Below are 22,220 nucleotides of genomic sequence, written 5' to 3' on the forward strand. Positions count from 1 at the left end.
TTCTTACATATCAATGGATTCTGCAAATCTTATATTTTATACATGGAAGGTCCAGTCAGTTCATGTTTTCATACAGTAATAGCTGCAATCCTGGGTCTAATGCATTTGTTGAAATAAGGTTGTCTGCATGGACAATTTATAGATCTGTTATTTATTTTGCTGCTGCAGATCTTAAGTCATCACTCGATTTTACTCAAACTTTATCAGCTGTATAATATAGTTTCTCTTTGATTGCTTATTCTTCTTCTACTTTTCTCTGCATGTGCGGTAGCTGCTGCTGCTGCTGCTAAGTGGTTTCAGTCGTGTCCGACTCTGTGCGACCCCATAGACGGCAGCAGACCAGGCTCTGCCATCCCTGGGATTCTCCAGGCAAGAACACTGGAGTGGGTTGCCGTTTCCTTCTCCAATGTGTGAAAGTGAAAAGTGAAAGTGAAGTTGCTCAGTCATGTCTGACTAGTAGCGACCCCACAGACTGCAGCCCACCAGGCCCCTCTGTCCATGCGATTTTCTAGGCAAGAGTACTGGAGTGGCTTGCCATTGCCTTCTCCAACTCCTCTAATAATCTGAAGCCTCGTAACATGCGTGTACTGTCTCAGCTGCTTGGGTGAAAACCTGGATAAAAGACCCAACTTTGTGCAGCTGCTTGTTTGCTTTGAGGGGTAGAGAGGGAGGAGGTGTGGCAGCTATTGAAGAGATCGAAGTCTTTTCCTTGGCCATACACTGTATCCTAGAAATGACTGAACAAATTCAAAGAGTTACTGTTATATGGAGCTTCCCTGGTGGCTCAGACGGTAGAGCATCTGCAGTGCTGGAGACCCCGGTTTGCTCCCTGGGTCAGGAAGATCCCTTGAAGAAGGAAATGGCAACCCACTCTGGTATTCTTGTCTGGAGAATCCCATGGACAGAGGAACCTGGTAGGCTATAGTCCATGGGGTCGCAAGAGTCGGACACGACTGAGCGACTTCACTTTCACTTTTCACCGTTACATGGGCATTCAATAAACAAACCCATTACTAGAATACTAACACATTTGATAGATGTGTACTTTTTTTAATGAGGATCACATAAAAATTGAAAGTCTTTCTTTTTCCTACATTTTCTTTCCATTATCTCTATAAACATTTTTTCATCTAGCTCTCTAAATTTCAATCTCTTCCCTTCTTTACTCTTCTTGTTTAATATTATCCTTCTCACAGTTAATATTTGGATAGCAAACACTAAAAATACCACAAATATGAAATAGTAAATGTTTTATTAAGTACCATTATTTTAGTATTTGAAACAAATATAGTACCTATATAGGTATATGTTGCCATTCGATCTCTAGTTTACTGTTAATTGGAACCAATATATTCCTTTAAAAGGAGTTATAAAATTATAACTTCTCTTTGTCTAATCTCTGAATCCATACACCTATAGCTTAGTGTTCATTATAGATGCAGAATACAATGTTGTTGATGGCAATACCATGATAGTCAGAAAAACATGAATTCTCAAAGTTCTAAGAAATACTAAGCAATGGACTGAGAATAAGAATACAAAACTAGCTAACATACTGATAGAGAAAAAACTAAACAAATCTCTGAACATTTAAAGAGATTACTTGGAAGATTTGGAAAAAAAGATGACAGTCTAAAATGGAGGATGAAAGAAAAGTTAGTGAATAAAAAGAACTACATGAATTTAATAGTTATTTTTTAAAGGTGTCTGCTCTACTGTGGGCTCCTTGATTAATCTAAAAGAGTTTACACATTACTTCAAGATAAATTTATCAGAAAGAGAATAATTATCTCCAATTCTAAACCCACCCATTTGTTTTAGTTCTCAACCTATTCACTGCAAATCTTACAGCGATATACTGTAGCATTTAAAAAACGGTTATTATTTGTTTTCATGACAAGAATTCAGCTTTGTCTAACATGTTCCATCCACCCAATTCACTGACATTCAGTTCTCATTGATTGGCTATTTACTGTGTGATGGGTGAAGAATGCCCAGAGAGACACCGAAGGACCAAAAAATTAACATGCTTCCTTTTCCCAGCCCTACCTAAGAGTGCTTTATGTCAGCTACTGTTATGGACTGAATGTGTCTCCCACACATTCATATGATAAAGCCCTGAATCCCAGGGTAGTGTGTTGTAAAGGGCCTTTAAGGTTAAATGCGCTCATAGGGTGGAACACTAATCCAGCAGGACTAGTGTCTTTATGAACAGAAACACAAGAGAGCTTTCTCTTGCATCTCCATGTCTCTGTCTTTGCCACTATCTCTCCCACCCCTTCACCCTGTGAGGATACAGGCTGAAGCCAAATTGGGAAGAGAGTTCTTATCAGAGCCTGACCTTGTTGGCACCCTGATCTGGGGCCTTCAGCCACAAAAACTGTGAGAAAATTAATTTCTGCTGTTTAATCCACTGAGTCTATGATATTCTGTTAAAGCTGTCCAAGCTGACAAATACAGGTGCTTTAAATTTATTTTAGAACTTTAAAAATTAAAATGAATGAAAGGAAATTGAAACAGCCATTTCACTCTTTAAGAATCTTCGAGATTTCACAAAACTGATCCCTTCTTCCATTGCTCTTAGGAGCTGACGCCTTCTTTGATCTAGAAATTGTATTATGTGAAATTTGGCTGATGCAGCCTTCTTGTTTTGAGGATGATATAGCCCAGTCACTTACACAAAGGTTCCTTCTTTAAATAAGCAAGAAGTACAGCACTTAAAAATTTGTGGAATATTTCCCTGGAGAGGTAACAGATATAGTTGGACACTGTGACTGCAAGGTAAATCATTTTGGAAGGGGAATCTCACAGTTGTCAAAGTTGGAACAGATGAGCGTGGAGACCACACTCTGGCACAAAAGCAGATTTGACATCATCAGGAGATGGAGCAGGTGCGGCCCTGCTTAAGTAAAAACATGAGCCACTCTGAGATGATCTATTCACTCATGGTTAGCAAAAGCCATCCTGTCCAGGGAAGACTTCTCTCTCCCCATTGCTCTGAGCAGGATGTGGTGCTGGAGTAGCTGGGATGGGGAAGAGGCAGAACCTTCCACTGTGCAAATTTAGATGGATGAGGATATTTGCACAGATATATAGTTGGAGAAGTCGGTTACTCCCTGCATTTTTGCATTGCTCCCAGAAGTGCTCTGCAAACATTTGGAGCTTAAATTAATCCTGAGCCAGAGTGTTTAGGTCATTTTCGTAAAGGAGTTTAATGTCTTGTGACTTTCTGCAGACTCTCAGCAGCGAAGCTCTCTAGGAGTTCGTAATTTTTTCACTCTACATTGACTACTGGTTGCATTTTAGACACTGAAATGGCAAGAATAGCACAGTTGATGTGTGTGATTTTACCATCATGCTGGGTAAGAATGAACACTTGGCTGATATTGCTACTATAAAGTACAAAGAGAATTCTAAGAAGAAAAGGATACTGTAGCTTGAATCCACATGCATTTCCTGATACTTTGCCAGAAGCTTTAAAAATTTTGTAAAATTTCTGTTTCACAATAACCCTTTGAAATAGCCTTGACCTTCATTGTGCTGTTGTTTCTGAACATAGCTAAGTCTTGTCTGACTGTCACCCCATAGACTGCAGCATGCCAGACTGCCCTGTCATTTACTCTGGAGTTTGCTCAAATTCATGTCTACTGAGTCAGTGATGCTATCTAACTATCTCATCTTCTGCTGTCCCCTTCTCCTGTTGCCTTCAATCTTTCCCAGCACCAGAGTCCTTTTCAATGACCTTCATTATTTTCATGAAATAGTGAAATAGTATTAATGAAATAACAAGGCTTAGAGAGTGTAAGTGATTTACCCAAGTCCCATGATTAGCAGATGAAAGTGACTGGGCACCAATACTGTCCTTTTTTCACTTTCTCACATCACATCACACAAATATGTGAGCTCTTGGTCTGCGCGTGTATAACAGGGACCACATCAGTAGCTGTGATACCCCCGTGCTTGCAGAGGTCATTGCCATTACTAGCAGAGAAATATATTTTGTCTTTGCATGACAGCAGTGACCCTAGAAAGTTGACATTATCTACTTGTTCTGATCTATCTATAAAACACTCACTTTTAAAGTCTTTGGCAGTTATCAGAGATGATTTAGTCACCAATTTCTATCTCAGCAGACAGACAGTCATCTCAAGGTTGAACTCTGCTAATTGTTTTTTGAAAAGATAATCAATGACATTTTCCTGTTTCCTCATATGTCAAGCAATTTCATAATGACAGTTTCCACTCATCATTGTAAATGTCATATTGTGTTTAGACTTTGTTATAATCTATTGCAAAGAATTGCTTTTTGCTTATTTGTTTTAGCTAATGACTCACACTTTAAACTCCATTTCTTAGATGGCAATTCAAACCTTGGATCAGTTATTTAATCCTTAGCTGTGCTGTGTGAAGTCTGACACACACACAGAGGTCAGCCAGAAATTTACACAGAATTTGGGATTCCTCTTCTCTGTGTTTTTACTTTCTGAGAGTCTCCCTTCACTTTCAGTTCAGCCACTCAGTCGTGTCCAACTCTTTGCGACCCCATGAAATGCAGCACACCAGGCCTCCCTGTCCATCACCAACTCCCGAGTCCACCCAAACTCATGCCCATTGAGTCAGTGATGCCACCCAACCAATCTCACCCTCTATCCTCCCCTTCTCCTCCTGCCCTCGATCTTTCCCAGCATCAGGGTCTTTTCAGATGAGTCAGCTCTTCGCATCAGGTGGCCAAAGTATTGGAGTTTCAGCTTCAACATCAGTCCTACCAATGAACACCCAGGACTGATCTCCTTTAGGATGGACTGGTTGAATCTCCTTGCAGTCCAACAGACTCTCAAGAGTCTTCTCCAACACCAAATTTCAAAAGCATCAATTCTTCCCCATGCAGCTTTCTTTATAGTCCAACTCTCACATCCATACATGACCACTGGAAAAACCATAGCCTTGACTAGACAGACCTTCGTTGACAAAATGATATCTCTGCTTTTTAATATGCTGTCTAGGTTGGTCATAACTTTCCTTCCAAGGAGTAAGCGTCTTTTAATTTCATGGCTGCAATCACCATCTGCAGTGATTTGGGAGCCCAGAAAAATAAAGTCAGCCACTGTTTCCACTGTTTTGCCCTCTATTTCCCATGAAGTGATGGGACCAGATGCCATGATCTTAGTTTTCTGAATGTTGACTTTTAAGCCAACTTTTTCACTCTCCTCTTACACTTTCATCAAGAGGCTCTTCAGTTCTTCACTTTCTGCCATAAGGGTGGTGTCATCTGCATATCTGAGGTTATTGATATTTCCCCTGGCAATCTTGATTCCAGCCTGTGCTTCCTCCAGCCCAGTGTTGCTCATTATGTACTCTGTGTATAAGTTAAATAAACAGGGTTCGCCTAGAAGGATGGTGGAGTTCCTAACAGATGGTGGAGTTCCAACATTCTGTTGGATGGTTTATCCACCCAACAGAATATTACTATACTCTTCTCTTAGACTAAGAGCCATTCAATGCAGAACTATCATTCTTATCATTTTTTTACTTACTCTTCAGTTATGGTCAAGCATGGCTTTGCTTGTTTTACTTTTCCTTCTGCATCTCTTTTCCTTTCTCCTCTCCTTCTTCTGCTCTGTCCTCCCTCCCTGCCTCTCTTTTTGCTCCCATCTCTCCCTCTTTCCCTCCTGCATTCCTACCTTCCTTCCTCTCATCCTATCTTCCTTTCTCTCTCTCTCTCACACACACTTTCTACTTCCCTTAGTGATCATAATGATTACCAGAAGAAGGAATTAACATAGTAGAAGCTTCAAGTATATGTAAATTGAGGATGATAATTCTCCGTTGAAATTCAACAAAACTCAAATCTTCTGATACCCTGCTCTAAAAATATAAACAACCCATGGTTATTAGATGAACCATGATCTATTTTATATAATGTTATTTCAATTGCATAAAAATAACTCTCAATAGCATTTTCAAAGGTGATTATGCATTTGCCTTAGTATAAGAAGAATATCAGAGGACAAGCAAATATCCTTTTCATCTAAATATGCTAATATTCTTGCTTTTAAAATAATTTTATTTTGAATATCTCATAAAAATGTTTCTGAGAAGGGAATTTTAAAAATATCTCTATAAAATTAACCATAGTCAGATCTGCTCTAACTTTCATGCTGCCATCAAGTTTTACTAAAATGCATTTTTACCCATGAAACTGAAAATGTAAATACATTGAAAATTGATTTTAGAAGAATAATATGGCTGTTGACCTTTGTGATTAATCAGGATTTAAGACTGAAGTGAACAAACTTTACTTTGGACAAAGACTGACAAATGAGATTTTATCATTTTGAATGAGCTCTGAACATGATATTGTTTTTCCAATTTATCAGTTCAGTTCAGTTCAGTTCAGTCGCTCAGTCGTGTCCGACTCTCCGCGACCCCATGAATCACAGCACGCCAGGCCTCCCTGTCCATCACCAACTCCCGGAGTACACTCAAACTCATGTCCACAGAGTCAGTGATGCCATCCAGCCATCTCATTCTCCGTCGTCCCCTTCTCCTCCCGCCCCCAACCTTTCCCAGCATCAGAGTCTTTTCCAGTGAGTCAACTCGTCTCATGAGGTGGCCAAAGTATTGGAGTTTCAGCTTTAGCATCAGTCCCTCCAATGAACATCCAGGATTGATCTCCTTTAGAATGGACTGGTTGGATCTCCTTGCAGTATAAGGGACTCTCAAGAGTCTTCTCCAACACCACAGTTCAAAAGCATCGATTCTTCGGCGATCAGCTTTCTTCACAGTCCAACTCTCACATCCATACATGACCACGGGAAAAACCATTGCCTTGACTAGACGGACCTTGGTCGGCAAAGTAATGTCTCTGCTTTTTAATATACTATCAAGGTTGGTCATAACTTTCCTTCCAAGGAGCAAGCGTCTTTTAATTTCATAGAGGGCTAATTTCATTAAGGATAAGATATCAGCATTTCCTGGGTTTTCTCTGCTCTTAGTCAGCTATAAAGGGGCATGGTATCTAAGAATAAAATGGTTATTTAAAATTAGGTGATGAAAATAAAAGAAGACTCTCAAAGAGAAGAAATATGTTGGAGAGATTTGAGGCTATTTCTCTCAACATTTCAGAGCTTATTGCAACAATCAAGGAGAATAATAGCTTGTATCACATAGACGTATTGGTGTACATATATTTCTGTGTATGTATACATGTGTTATGCATAAATATAAATGCATACTTAATTCCTACATGAAACTTTGGACCTTATCAAAATTAGATTTTATAGGAGGCAATAAGTATAGCAGAATATCCTAAGTCCTAATGTAATTGATTATTTATTGGCAGATGGCTAACTATATGTTTTTTTCTGTTAAAATATAATTTGGTGATCATATAACATATCCAAATATCCAATATATGACCAAAGAGGGTCTTAGTGAGTCATTCACACTGTAAACTGTTGGCATCAATTATCCCTGGATAACTATCCATTAACTTTATAGTTTAATGAGCAAACTAAACTAGTAAACACTATTTTCTTTGACTCCGTGTCATAGCAAGCGATAAAACCTACGTATGTTAATTTTAAGGTTCTGTAGTGCTCAAGCATTGAAGTTGAGGCTGTTCCCAAAACTCACAGACAGAAGCCTAGCTCCAGAGTTTTTGTTCTTGATACTGGGTCTCTCGTTCCCTGGTCCACTAAGTCCCAAGCTTTGTTTCCTGAGCATGCTCTGGTTCCACCATTTGCACAAGTGTTTCTACTTTGGTTTTCAAATTTTAATCTCTTGTTCTTTTGATCAGACTACCAAGTCTCTTGATGATTTATATTTTAGAAAATTTTGTTGTTTATTTTTCCTGAGGTTCATCAGTGTATTTGCTTTCTAACTTGCTTTCGTATTTACTTCTAAGCCTGAATTTCTGTATCTACATCTAACCTACCCTACCCTATTCTCTTGCAAAAATTTTGACTTTTAGCATCAACATATTTCTATGAACTTTTCTTTCTGATATAGTTTCTGGTATATACCTTAAGCTGCTTCCTTACATCTGGCTTGTTCTTCGTACCTCAAGCAACTTTGAGAATGCTTTCTCTCTAGGCAATACAGCCCTTTATTTTATTTTACTTTTTTTTTTTTTTTTGGTGGTGTAAATTTTTTTTAAATTTATTTTTAATTTTTTAAAAATTTATTTTATTGGAGGCAAATTACCTTACATTAATATATTGGTTGGTTTTGCTATACATTGACGTGAATCCGCCCCGGGTGTACATGTGTTCCCTTTCTTGAACCCCCCTCCCACCTCCCTCTTCCCCATATCCTCCCTCCAGGTCATCCCCGTGCACCAGCCCCAAGCATCCTGTATCAAGCGTCAAACTTGGACTGGTGAACCTTGATAATATATTGAAAAGCAGAGACATTACTTTGCCAACCAAGGTCCGTCTAGTCAAGGTTATGGTTTTTCCTGTGGTCATGTATGGGTGTGAGAGTTGGACTGTAGAGAAAGCTGATCGCCGAAGAATTGATGCTTTTGAACTGTGGTGTTGGAGAAGACTCTTGAGAGTCCCTTGTACCGCCAGGAGATCCAGCCAGTCCATTCTAAGGGAGATCAGTCCTGGGTGTTCATTGGAAGGACTGATGCTAAAGCTGAAGCTGCAATACTTTGGCCACCTCATGCGATGAGTTGACTCACTGGAAAAGACTCTAATGAGTTGACTCACTGGAAAAGACACTGGGAAAGGTTAGGGGCGGGAGGAGAAGAGGACGACGGAGAGTGAGATGGCTGGATGGCATCACCGACTCTGTGGACATGAGTTTGAGTGAACTCCAGGAGTTGGTGATGGACAGGGAGGCCTGGCGTGCTGTGATTCATGGGGTCGCGGAGAGTCGGACACGACTGAGCGACTGAACTGAACTGAACTGAACTGAATATACATGCTACAATGCCGTTCTCCCCAATCATCCCACCTTCACCCTCTCCCACAGAGTCCCAAAGACTGTTCTATATACCTATGTCTCTTTTGCAGTCTCGTATACAGAGTTAAGGTTACCATCTTTCTAAATTCCATATATATGTGTTAGTATACTGTATTGATGTTTTTCTTTCTGGCTTACTTCACTCTGTTTAATAGGCTCTAGTTTCATCCACCTCATTAAAACTGATTCAAATGCATTCTTTTTGATGGCTGAAAAATACTCCATTGTGTATATGTACCAAAGCTTTCTTATCCATTCATCTGCAGATGGGCATCTAGGTTGCATCCATGTCCTGGATATTATAAACAGTGCTGCAATGAACATTGGAGTACATGTGTCTCTTTCAATTCTGGTTTCCTCGGTGTGTATGCCCAGGAGTGTGATTGCTGGATCATATGGCAGTTCTATTTCCAGTTTTTTGAGGTATCTCCACACTGTTCTCCATAGTGGCTGTACTAGTTTGCATTCTCATCAACAGTGTAAGAGGGTTCCCTTTTCTCCACACCCTCTCCAGCATTTATTGCATGTAGACTTTTGGATAGCAGCCATTCTGACTGGTGTGAAATGGTATCTCATTGTGGTTTTGATTTGCATTTCTCTGATTATGAGGGATGTTGAGCATTTTTTCATGTGTTTGTTAGCCATCTTTATGTCTTCTTTGGAGAAATGTCTGTTTAGTTCTTTGGCCCATTTTTTGATTGGGTCACTTAGTTTTCTGGAATTGAGCTGCAGGAGCTGCTTGTATATTTTGGAGATTAATCCTTTATCAGTTGCTTCATTTGCTATTATTTTCTCCCATTCTGAAGGCTGTCTTTTCACCTTGCTTATAGTTTCCTTTGCTGTGCAGAAGCTTTTGATTTTAATTAGGTCCCATTTGTTTATTTTTGCTTTTATTTCCAATATTCTGGGAAGTGGGTCTTGGAGGATCCTGCTGTGATTTATGTCGGAGAGTGTTTTGCCTACATTCTCCTCTAGGAGTTTTATAGAATCTGGTCTTACATTTAGCTCTCTAATCCATTTTGAGTTTATTTTGTTGTATGGTGTTAGGAAGTGTTCTAGTTTCATTCTTTTACAAGTGGCTGACCAGTTTTCCCAGCACCACTTCTTAAAGAGACTGTCTTTTCTCCATTTTATATTCTTGCCTCCTTTGTCGAAGATAAGGTGTCCATATGAGGCCACCATCACCCTAATCCCAAAACTTGGTAAAGATCCCACAAAAAAAGTAAACTACAGGCCAATATCACTGATGAACATAGATGCAAAAATCCTTAACAAAATTCTAGCAATCAGAATCCAACAACACATTAAGAAGATCATATATCATGACCAAGTGGGCTTTATCCCAGGAATGCAAGCATTCTTCAATATCCACAAATCAATCAACGTAATACACCACATTAACAAACTGAAAAATAAAAATCATATGATTATCTCAATAGATGCAGAGAAAGCCTTCGACAAAATACAACATCCATTTATGATAAAAACTCTCCAGAAAGTGGGAATAGAAGGGACATACCTCAACATATTAAAAGCTATATATGACAAACCCACAGCAAACATTATCCTCAATGGTGAAAAACTGAAAGCATTTCCCCTAAAGTCAGGAACAAGACAAGGGTGCCCACTCTCACCACTACTATTCAACATAGTTCTGGAAGTTTTGGCTACAGCAATCATAGCAGAAAAAGACATAAAAGGAATACAAATTGGAAAAGAAGAAGTAAAACTTTCACTATTCACTGATGACATGATCCTCTACACAGAAAACCCTAGAGACTCTACCAGAAAACTTCTAGAGCTAATCAATGAATACAGTAAAGTTGCAGAATATAAAATCAACACACGGAAATCCCTTGCATTCCTATACACCAATAATTTGAAAATAGAAAGAGAAATTAAGGAAACTATTCCATTCACTGTTGCAATGAAAAGAATTAAATACTTAGGAATATATCTACCTAAGGAAACAAAAGACTTGTACATAGAAAACTATAAAACACTAGTGAAAGTAATCAAAGAGGACACTAATAAATGGAGAAATATACTGTGTTCGTGGATTGGAAGAATAAATATTGTGAAAATGAGTATACTACCCAAAGTAATTTATACATTCAATGCAACTCTTTCAAGCTGCCAATGATATTTTTCACAGAACTAGAACAAATAATCTCACAATTTGTATGGAAATACATAAAACCTTGAATAGCCAAAGCAATCTTGAAGAAGAAGAATGGAACTGGAGGAATTAACCTGCCGGACTTCGGGCTCTACTACAAAGCCACAGTCATCAAGACAGTATGGACTGGCATAAAGACAGAAACATAGATCAATGGAACAAAATAGAAAGCCCTTTATTTTAATACCATTGCTGACTTTTTGTAATTTCACTTCCTGCCTCATATTTTGTCTTTCTCTATCCACTATAACTTCAGTACTATATGTCTCTATGTGTTTGCATTAATATTTATAATAAAATATTAACCTGATGTACCAGAGAATTAAAAAGAATAAAATTACAATGGTAAAAATAAACTCCCTCCAAATTATAATCCATTAATGTTCCCATTTTAAATGATTTTCTATCCATATGCTATTGAGATCCCCTAACTCATGTTCCTTTACTACGTGGTTCAATTTTGAAATAGAATGTAGAGAATCAGTTCAGTTCACTTCAATCACTCATTTGTGTCTGATTCTTTGTGACCCCATGAACTGCAGCACGCCAGGCCTCTCTGTCCCTCACCAACTCCCGGAGTCTACTCAAACTCATGTCCATTGAGTCGGTGATGCCATCTAACCATCTCATCCTCTGTCGTCCCCTTCTCCTCCCACCTTCAATCTTTCCCAGTATCAGGGTTTTTTCAAATAAGTCAGTTCTTCACATCAGGTGGCCAAAGTATTTGAGTTTCAGCTTCAGCATCAGTCCTTCCAATGAACACTCAGGATTGATTTCCTTTAGGATGGACTGGTTGGATCTCCTTGCAGTCCAAGGGACTCTCAAGAGTCTTCTGCAACACCACAGTTCAAAAACATCAATTCTTCAGTGCTCAGCTTTCTTTACAGTCCAACTCTCACATCCATACATGACTACTGGAAAAACAAGAGCTTTAACTAGACGTACCTTTGTTGGCAAAATAATGTCTCTGCTTTTTAATATGCTGTCTAGTTTGGTCATAGCTTTTCTTCCAAGGAGTAAGTGTCTTTTAATTTTGTGGCTGCAGTCACCATCTGCAGTGATTTTTGTGCCCAAAAAGATAAAGTCTGTCCCTGTTTCCATTGTGTCCCCATCTATTTGCCATGAAGTGATGGGACTTAGTTTTCTTAATGTTGAGTTTTAAGCCAACTTTTTCATTCTACTCTTACTTTCATCAAGATGTTCTTTAGTTTTCTCTTTCTGCCATAAGGGTGGTGTCATCTGGATATCTGAGGTTATTGATATTTCTCCTGGCCATCTTGATTCCAGCTTGTGCTTCATGGAGCCTGGCATTTCACATAATGTACCCTTCATAGAAGTTAAATAAGCAAGGTGACAGTATACACCCTTGACACACTCCTTTTCCAATTTGGAACCAGTCTTAACTTTGGAACAGTTTTAACTGTTGAGTCTTGATCTGCATACAGATTTCTCAGGAGGCAGGTCAGGTGGTCTGATATTCCCGTCTTTTTAAGAGTTTTCCACAATTTGTTGTGATTCACACAGTTGAAGGCTTTGACATAGTCAATAAATATTCCAGATGTTTTCCTGGAATTTTCATGATTTTTCTATGATCCAATAGATGTTAGCAATTTGATCTCAGGTTCCTCTGCCTTTTCTAAATCCAGCTTGAACATCTGGAAGTTCACGGTTCACATACTGTTGAAGCCTGGCTTGGAATGTAGAGAATAATGGGTTATTAAACTCTGGCAATTGCACTGCTTTTTATATGCTACATTAGTAATATTAATGTTAATAGTAATAATATCAGTTTTTGTCCAGTGGGGCTTTTCTTACCACATATTATAGCTCACTGCGGGCTAATTGCTTTTGAGTGAAGGATGTACACTGTGAACTGCAGTTACCAAATAAGTGAATGGAGATGAAAGAAAGCAATGCAAGGGAGGCATAAGTTTTTGTTGTTCTGAAAGGAAACGCTTTCCATGTCTCCCATCTACAGTCTAATCTTCAGATTTATCTAAACCGTTACTCTTTCTATGATTGTTTAAAAATTTGGGTTATTTAGGGTTTTTGCTATTGAGGCATAGGAGTCTCATATATTCCTGGGTATTAAAAGCCTTTCAAACATGTGATTTGCAAATATTTTCCCTCATTCCATAGGTTGTCATTTGATTTTGTTGACGGGTTCCTTTACTGTGCAGAAGTTTTGTGTTTGGTATAGTTCCACTTGTTTATTTCTGCAGATGTTGCCTTTGTTTTCGGTGTCAAATCCAAAATCTCATTGCAAAGACCAGTGTCAAGGAGATTACCCTCAGTGCTTTCTTCTTGTAGTTTTATGCTTTATGGTCTTTTGTTCAAGTTTTTAATTCATTTTCTGTACTGTTCATTTCTTTATTTTTGCATAGAACCATCTAGTTTTCCCAGTGCCATTTATTGAATAGACTGTCTTTTCCTCATGGGACATTCTTGGCTTCTTTGTCATAAGCTAACAGACAATACATGGGTGTGGGTTTATTTCTGATTTCTTTGTTATGCTCTTTTGATTTATGCGCTTGTTTGCATGCCAATCCTGTATTCTTGTCTGGAGAATCTCATGGACAGAGGAGCCTGGCAGGCTACTGTCCATATGTTTGCAAAGAGTTGGACATGACTGAAGCGACTTAGCATGCACACCTCATTATTTTTTATTAGTATAGCTTTGTAATGTAATTTAAAATCAGCAACTATGATGCCTCAAGCTTTGTTCTTCCAGATCAAGATCTTTGTGACTATTTAGTGTCCTTTGTAGTTCTTTACAAATTCTAGATTTGTTTTACTCTGCTCCTGTGAAAAATTCCTTGGGATTTCAAAAGAGACTGCCCTGAGTCCATAGATATCTAGTAGAATGGATATTTTAACCATCATTTTCTTCTAATCATTAATTATGGAATATGTTTCCTTTTATTTGTGTCTTTTTTAAAATTTCTTTATCAGTGTCTTCAACGTTTTCATGATCTTTCAACACTTCATTCAAATTCAATCCTGTAACATGCATCGACCCTGAACTGGTGATTCGTTTCTCTTATGACAACATACATGTTTCAATGCCATTCTCCCAAATCATCCCACCCTCACCCTCTCCCACAGAGTCCCAAAGACTGTTCTATACATCTGTGTCTCTATTGCTGTCTCGTATACAGGGTTATCATTTGCATATTTCTAAATTCCATATATATGCGTTAGTATACTGTATTGGTGTTTTTCTTTCTGGATTACTTCACTCTGTATAATAGGCTCCAGTTTCATCCACCTCATTAGAACTGATTCAAATGCATTCTTTTTAATGGCTGAGTAATACTCCATTGTGGATATGTACCACAGCTTTCTTATCCATTCATCTACAGATGGACATCTAGGTTGCTTCCATGTCCTGGCTATTATAAATAGTGCTGCAATGAACATTGGAGTACATGTGTCTCTTTCAGTTCTGGTTTCCTTGGTGTGTATGCCCAGGAGTGCAATTGCTGGATCATATAGCAGTTCTATTTCCAGTTTTTTGAGGAATCTCCACACTGTTCTCCATAGTGGCTGTACTAGTTTGCATTCCCACCAACAGTGTAAGAGGGTTCCCTTCTCTCCACACTCTCTCCAGCATTGATTGCATGTAGACTTTTGGATAGCAGCCATTCTTGACTTATAATTCTTATTTTACTAATAACTGCTAGCTATGGCTATATTATTTTCTATGTCACTTGTTTCACTGAGCCTGTGATATAATGCTGAACTGACAGTTCCATATGGGATCAATAATTGTAATAATGTGACTCTGGGTTTGGGAAAAAGCAACAACAGGAAATATTTTCCTGGACCAGGAGGCTAGTAAGACAGTGGTCCAGAGACTTTTGCTACTTGCAAGGCCTGGTCCAATTTTAGCACACTGAGTGGCCCATCACTTCCCTAGACCTGGGAATGAGCCTTCCCAGCACCGTGGGACACAATGGCCATGAAATGGTGTCACATGGTCAGATATGTGGCTATGAAGGGACCCTGCTGACTGGAAGTTGGTACTTGCCAGCTGCCTCTACAAAGATTACATCATGACCATTGCAAGCTGCTGACCTTCAACATCCCCTGAAAGAAGTTCAGGGTGAAAATCAGGAATGAGGCACTCCATGCTCTGAAAAAAAAAAACAAAACTGGCAGAACAGGCTTTCAGATAGTTAGATCTTTTCAGAAAAATGTTTTATGAGTTCCAATTCTTGCATCTTCTCATACCTAGAAAAACACTGACATCATTAATGGTGAAATCTCCTTTGGCTATTAAAAAAATTTTTTTTTTTTTTTACAATTAAAAGTCAAAGTAGAGTAGCTATGGTTCAGACATCCTGGGAAATAACTATTTCCCAGATATCCTGAAAAATGATATTATGGGTGTGATTTCAGATTAGACGCTGTGACCTAATGTAGAACTTAATGCTCCTGTAATGCATTTTTGCTTCTGTACTTTGCTTGTTGCTCGTAAAACCAAAGTTACTCCATTTTAAGATAAGGTTGTTTTCAAGTTCAGCTCAGTTGTCAGTCGTGTCCGACTCTCCGCGACCCCATGAATCACAGCATGCCAGGCCTCCCTGTCCATCACCAACTCCCGGAGTTCACTCAAACTCATGTCCACAGAGTCGGTGATGCCATCAAGCCATCTCATTCTCCGTCGTCCCCTTCTCCTCCCACCCCCAACCTTTCCCAGCATCAGAGTCTTTTCCAGTGAGTCAACTCGTCGCATGAGGTGGCCAAAGTATTGCAATTTCAGCTTTAGCATCAGTCCCTCCAATGAACATCCAGGATTGATCTCCTTTTTTAAGTAAAGATTCCTAAAATTGTTTTCATTCCTAAGTATTTTATCCTTTTTTTTTTTTTTGATGCAATTGTAAACAGAATAGTTTTCTTTATTTCTGTTTCTGATAGTTGTTCCTATATGTGTAAGCAACTGAGTATTGTATATTGGAATAAAGTATATAAAATGTATTCTACAGCATTATGGAACAGACATTTTCCCCCCAATAAGACATACAGATGGTCAAGAAGTATATGATCAGATATTCAGCATGACTAATTTTCAGGGAAAGGCAAATGAAAAGCACAGGTGATATCACCCCATACCTTTTTGAATAGCTATTACCAAAAGGTGTGAAATAACAAGTGCTGGAGGGAATCTGGAGAAAACAGAGCTGTTGTGAACTGTTGGTGGAAATGTGTATTTGTGTAACTCCCGTGGAAAACCATTGGGGAGATTTCTCAAGAAATTTAAAAGAGTACTGCTATGTGATCCATTAATCCCACTTCTGGGAATATATTCAAAGGAAATGAAATCATTATCTCAAAGTGAGATCTGTACTCCCATGTTCATTGTAGCTTTATTCACAGTAGTCAATGTATGAGAGAAATCTAAGCATCTGTCAACAGGTGAACAGGTTAAAACAATATGATGTGAGACATATATACATATATATGTATGTATATGTGAATATTATTTAGCCATTAAAAAAATCCCATCATTTTTGGTGACATGGATGAAACTGGAGGGCATTATACTAAGTGAAATGTCAGAGAAAGATAAATTCCATATGATCTCATAAATATCTGAAATCTAAAAAAAATCCCATAATATCTCATAAATATCTGAAATCTATTAAAAAAAGAGAGAGAGAGAGAGAAACTCAGAAACAGAGTATGAAAGTCTGGTCTCCAAAGCCTGGAGGGTGGGAAAATAGGGAGAGGTTTGTAAAAGGTTACACATTTTCTCACATAAAATTAAGAAGGTCTGAAGATCTAATGTATAGTTTGGTGACTAAAAATGATAAGATTGTGTTGCAAAATTGAAATGGTCTAAAAAAAGTGGAACTTCTTTTTCATTTTTTTCAAAAAACAAAAGGCAAACGTGAGGTGTTACTAAAGTCGATAGAAATTGAAATTCTTTTCTAATACATACATAAATTGGGTCGACGAGATGGCAGAGGAGTAGGTGAACATGGAGTCCATCTCTCACTATGGATGCCTCTTGAATACATTATAGATGCAGCATTTCTCAAAGAATACCAGCTAAATAGGGGTAGGAGTCCCTGACCAATGGAAAGGAATATATGGATCCACTCCACAGCTTGCAAGGATGAAGTAAAGAAAGGGAAAGAGGAGGAGAGTGAGTGGGACTGACCTGCACTTGGAGTGGGGGAGCAGAAGCAGGGGAGAGGTCCCCACATCTGGGGCAATCTGTTGGGACAGAGGGAGGCATTTGAGGCTGCTGGAGATTAAAGAAGCTGATCTGCGATAGTCTGAATGGAGAAAGAGCCACATAGACAAGCATGCCACAGCCTTATGCACCTTGGACAGGGTGGCAAGTCCACTGGTGTCCAGGGCAACTGGGAATTGGACCTATGTGGGTTGGAGAGCAATCTCAGGATGAAGGCTGCTTCTGACTGTCGGGAAATGGCCTGACTGGACAGATGGAGGAAGTCTGTGGTGGGTAATACCTTGGGAGGAAAGTTGGCCTTACGTATACGGCGCTATTGCTGAGTAACACCCATGGGCTGGAGCAATCACTGTAGCTTCTCTCTCGCCAATTCTGGTGCCTGTGGATGAGCAATGGGGAAAGACCCCAGCATTGGTGACCCTTGAAGAACTGAACAATAGGGAATTTCAGTATTATTATGTATCTTACCATATACCAGAGAACTTCCAGAAGTACAGCTGGATTCAGAAAAGGCAGAGGAACCAGACATCAAATTGCCAACATCTCTGGATCACAGAAAAAACAAGGAGATTTCAAACAAATAAATAAATCTACTTCTGCTTCATTGACTACACTAAAGCCTTTGACTGTGTGGACCACAACAAATTGGAAAATTCTGAAAGAGATAAGACCAGACCCCCTTACCTGCTTCCTGAGAAACCTGTATGCAAGTCAAGAAGCAACAGTTAGAATCGGGCGTGGAACAATGGACTAGTTCAAAATTGAAAAAGGAGTACATCAAGGCTGTATATTGTCACTCTGCTTATTTAACTTATATGCAGAGTATAATCACGCATGCGAAATGTCAGGCTGGATGAAACTCAAGCTGGAATCAAGATTGCCGGGAGAAATATTAATAACCTCAGATACGCAGATAACATCACCCTAATGGCAAAAAGCAAAGAGGAATTAAGAGCCTCTTGATGAAGATGATAGAGGAGAGTGAAAAAGCTAACTTAAAACTCAGCGTTCAAAAAAACTAAGCATCCCATAGACAGAGCTGCTGTCTACGGGGTCACACAGAGTTGGACACGATTGAAGTGACTTAGCAACAGCAGCAATAAAGCTATGGCTTTTCCAGTAGTCATGTATGACGTGAGAGTTGCACCGTAAAGTAGTCTGAGCACTGAAGAATTGATGCTTTTGAACTGTGGATGTGAACTGTGGTCTCTGGACCTGCTGTGTGGAGAGCTCATACTTTAATTTGGTCCTACTCCATATGTTTTTGCCTCCAATGTCCACAACTGCTAAATCTAGAGCATTTCTTTAATGGAACATTCATGGCCCTTTTATATATTCCAAGGGCTAAGAGTCTACCTAGTTGTCATTTGGGTTTTTTCTGTAGCTTATATATCTGATGGAAAGATGTTTGATACTCTTCCTTAGTCACTGCATCTCTGGGACTCAGTTGTGGTTTCATTCCCACAACAGCCTGTGGGTCAACAGGAGTTTGCCCCTGGAGGACTTGGGTCTGCCTCCCTGAGTACCAAATGGGAAGTGATGCCCCAGCTGGGATTTCAGATACCCCAATCTCATCAAATCGCTACCACAGGTTTAGGACATATGGCTCTATTAGGCTTATTTTCTAACAGCTGGTACTCAAAGTGCCTCACTGGTTGCTCCTTTGCTATTGCTCGCCACATCAGGCATTAAAAGGAACACTGTTACTGGGGTCTTTATTGCTCAGCTGCTGGCACCTGAATGAGGAAAGAAACAAGCTACAGTGGTAACTCCACACCTGGGAGTGACTCAGCAGTAGCACCCTGCTTTCACAGCCACCCAGGTTTCCTCCAAATGCATTCCCCATAACGGATTTCCACCCTCCCATTCCCTCAGACCATCTTGCCACAATCAACAGCAATCTTTACCCTGAGATAGCTCTTCAATCCCCATGGCTCTAGCTCCCAGCTGCCATGCACACCAGTGGACTCCCAACCCTGTCTGAGATAGATATGGCCAAGACTCGGATTCTCAGTGTGGTTCTCACTCTATTCAGACTGTCACAGATTACCTGCTTCACTCTCTGACAACCTCAGATGCTCCCTTCTCACCTAACCCTATCCCTAAGGCATGGATCTCTCCCTGTTTCAGCTCCCCCTCCGCCGGGTGCAAGTCCTTTCCAGCTAGCTCTCCTCCACCTTCTTCATTCTTTCTTTCATCCTACTGAGTTGTGCCTGGATCCCTATGTTCCTTTCCATTGGTCAGGGACTGCTGCCAGTATTCCACTGGTGTTCTGTGATAACTGCTGCATCCGTAGATGTATTCTTGAAGTACTCCATGTCCAGCTACCCCTCCACCATCTTGCTGATCCCCGTTTATGTATGTAGAAGGGGAACGCATGTACACCCAGGGCAGAATCGTGTCAGTGTATGGCAAAAACAACCAATATATTAATGTAAAGTAATTCAGTTCAGTTCAGTTCAGTTCAGTCGCTCAGTCGTGTCTGACTCTCCGCGACCCCATGAACCACAGCATGCCAGGCCTCCCTGTCCATCACCAACTCCCGGAGTTCACTCAAACTCATGTCCACAGAGTCAGTGATGCCATCCAGCCATCTCATTCTCCGTCGTCCCCTTCTCCTCCCGCCCCCAACCTTTCCCAGCATCAGAGTCTTTTCCAGTGAGTCAGCTCGTCGCATGAAGTGGCCAAAGTATTGCAGTTTCAGCTTTAGCATCAGTCCCTCCAATGAACATCCAGGATTGATCTCCTTTAGAATGGACTGGTTGGATCTCCTTGCAGTATAAGGGACTCTCAAGAGTCTTCTCCAACACCACAGTTCAAAAGCATCGATTCTTCGGCGATCAGCTTTCTTCACTGTCCAACTCTCACATCCATACATGACCATGGGAAAAACCATTGCCTTGACTAGATGGATTAGCCTCCAATAAAAAAGAAAAAAAAAGATTCTGTTGACTTTAGTAACACAGGCTTCATCTCACATGGTTTACCTTTACTTTTTTGAAGAGAAAGCAGGTAAGTTCCACTTTCTTCAACAATTTCAATTACACAGCACAGTTATATTAATAACAGTAACCTTGCTTTATAATAGATCCTTAATTTTGTATGTGAAAATGTGTAACCTTTAACAAACCTTTCCCTATTTCCCCCATCCTCCAGGCCTTGGCAATCACTTTCCTACTCTGTTTCGGAGTTTCTGTTTGTTTTTTTTTTTTAGATTCCAGATATTTGAGATCATGTGTTGTTTGTCTTGCTCTGACTTATTTCACTTAGCTTAATATCCTCCATTTTCATCCATGTTGCTACAAATGGCAATATATCTTTCTGTTTTTAATGGCTAAATAACATTCACATATATATGTCATGTTGCATTGTTTTAATATGTTCTCCTGTTGACAGACACTTAGGTTGTTTCTGTACCTAGGCTACAATGAACATGGGAGTACAGATCTCACTTTGAGATCATGATTTCATTTCCTTTGAATATATACCCAGAAGAGGGATTAATGGTCACATAAAATTTCTCTTGTAGACTTCTTGAGAAACTTCCAGAATGGTTTTCATGGGAGTTGGACCTATGCACATTCCCACCAACAGTGCTTTTTTCTCCACATCCTCACCAACACTTATTATTTCTTGCCTTTTTGGTAATAGCCATCATAAAAGGTATGGGGTTATATCTCTTGTGCTTTTGGTTTGCATTTCCCTGATAATTAGTGATGCTGAGCATCTTGTCATATATCTCTTGACCATCTTGAGAAGGAAGAACAAAGCTCAAGCTATCATAGTTGCTGATTTCAAATTATTTTACAAAGTTATAGTAATCAAACAGAAAGGTGTTGACACAAAAAAAAAGACACATAGATCAACAGACCAGAAAAGAGAAATCAGAAATAAACACACAACCATGTATTATCTGTTAGCTTATGACAAAAGAACCCAAGAATATCCAGTTGGGAAAGGACAGTCTCTTCAATAATTGGTACTGGGAAAACTAGATAGTCCTATGCAAAAAAATTGAAACTGTATCCCCTTTTATATCATATATGAAAAGCAACTAAAAATGGATTTAAAAGTTGAACACAAGACCTTAAACCATAAAACTCCTAGAAGAAAACATTGAGGATAATATCCTTGACACTGATCTTTGCACTGAGTTCTTAGGTTTGACATCAAAAGCAAAGGCAATATCTGTAAAAATATACACGTGGTATAATATAAAACTCAAAAGCTTCTAAATAGCAAAGGAACCCATCAACAAAAGCAAGTGGCAACCTATGGAATGAGAAAAAATATTTGCAAATCACATATTTATCATCTTACTCTGAGTTCCAATTTTCTTTAGATTCCAAATAATTGAGACATTACAGTATTAATCTTTCTCTGGTTTATTTCACTCAGTAACCAAAAATATATGAGACTTATACAACTAAATAGCAAAAAAGCAACCCAAATTTTTGAATGAGTATAGAAAGATTACTCTTTCTTTTGATAAATCAGAAATTAGACTGTAGATGAGAGACATGGGAAGCTTTTCCTTCCAAAACAACAAAAGTCGGCACCAATTAATACGACAGTCTCCATACAAATTTAACTATGTGCTTGGTCCCCAGAGGTGACAAAGTCCTTTATCACTTGGAACAGCTTGTGGGGAATAAAACCCTCCCCAATCCCTTGGACGAGGACATGGCAACCCACTCCAGTGTTCTTGTCTGGATAATCCCATGGACAGAGGAGCCTGGTGGGCTATTGTCCATAGTGTTGCAGAGTTGGACACAACTGAAGGGACTTAGCATGCACACACCGGTATCACTTGTATTTTTGAGGAGATCCAAAAGGCTGAAGTAATGCTGAAGGAGAGGTTCTGTTTTC

General features: G+C 39.3%; 1 pseudogene; it reads right to left on the reverse strand.

The window, feature by feature from the left end:
- Window positions 1-555: 555 nt before the first annotated feature.
- The window catches only part of LOC129543306 (regulator of nonsense transcripts 3B-like), a 115,780-nt pseudogene continuing 94,115 nt past the window's right edge, over window positions 556-22,220 (reverse strand).

This window comes from Moschus berezovskii, chromosome 23 (assembly GCF_049115385.1).
Source record: "Moschus berezovskii isolate FMDL1 chromosome 23, NW_MosBer_1.0, whole genome shotgun sequence".
Classification (NCBI taxonomy): Eukaryota; Metazoa; Chordata; class Mammalia; order Artiodactyla; family Moschidae; genus Moschus; species Moschus berezovskii.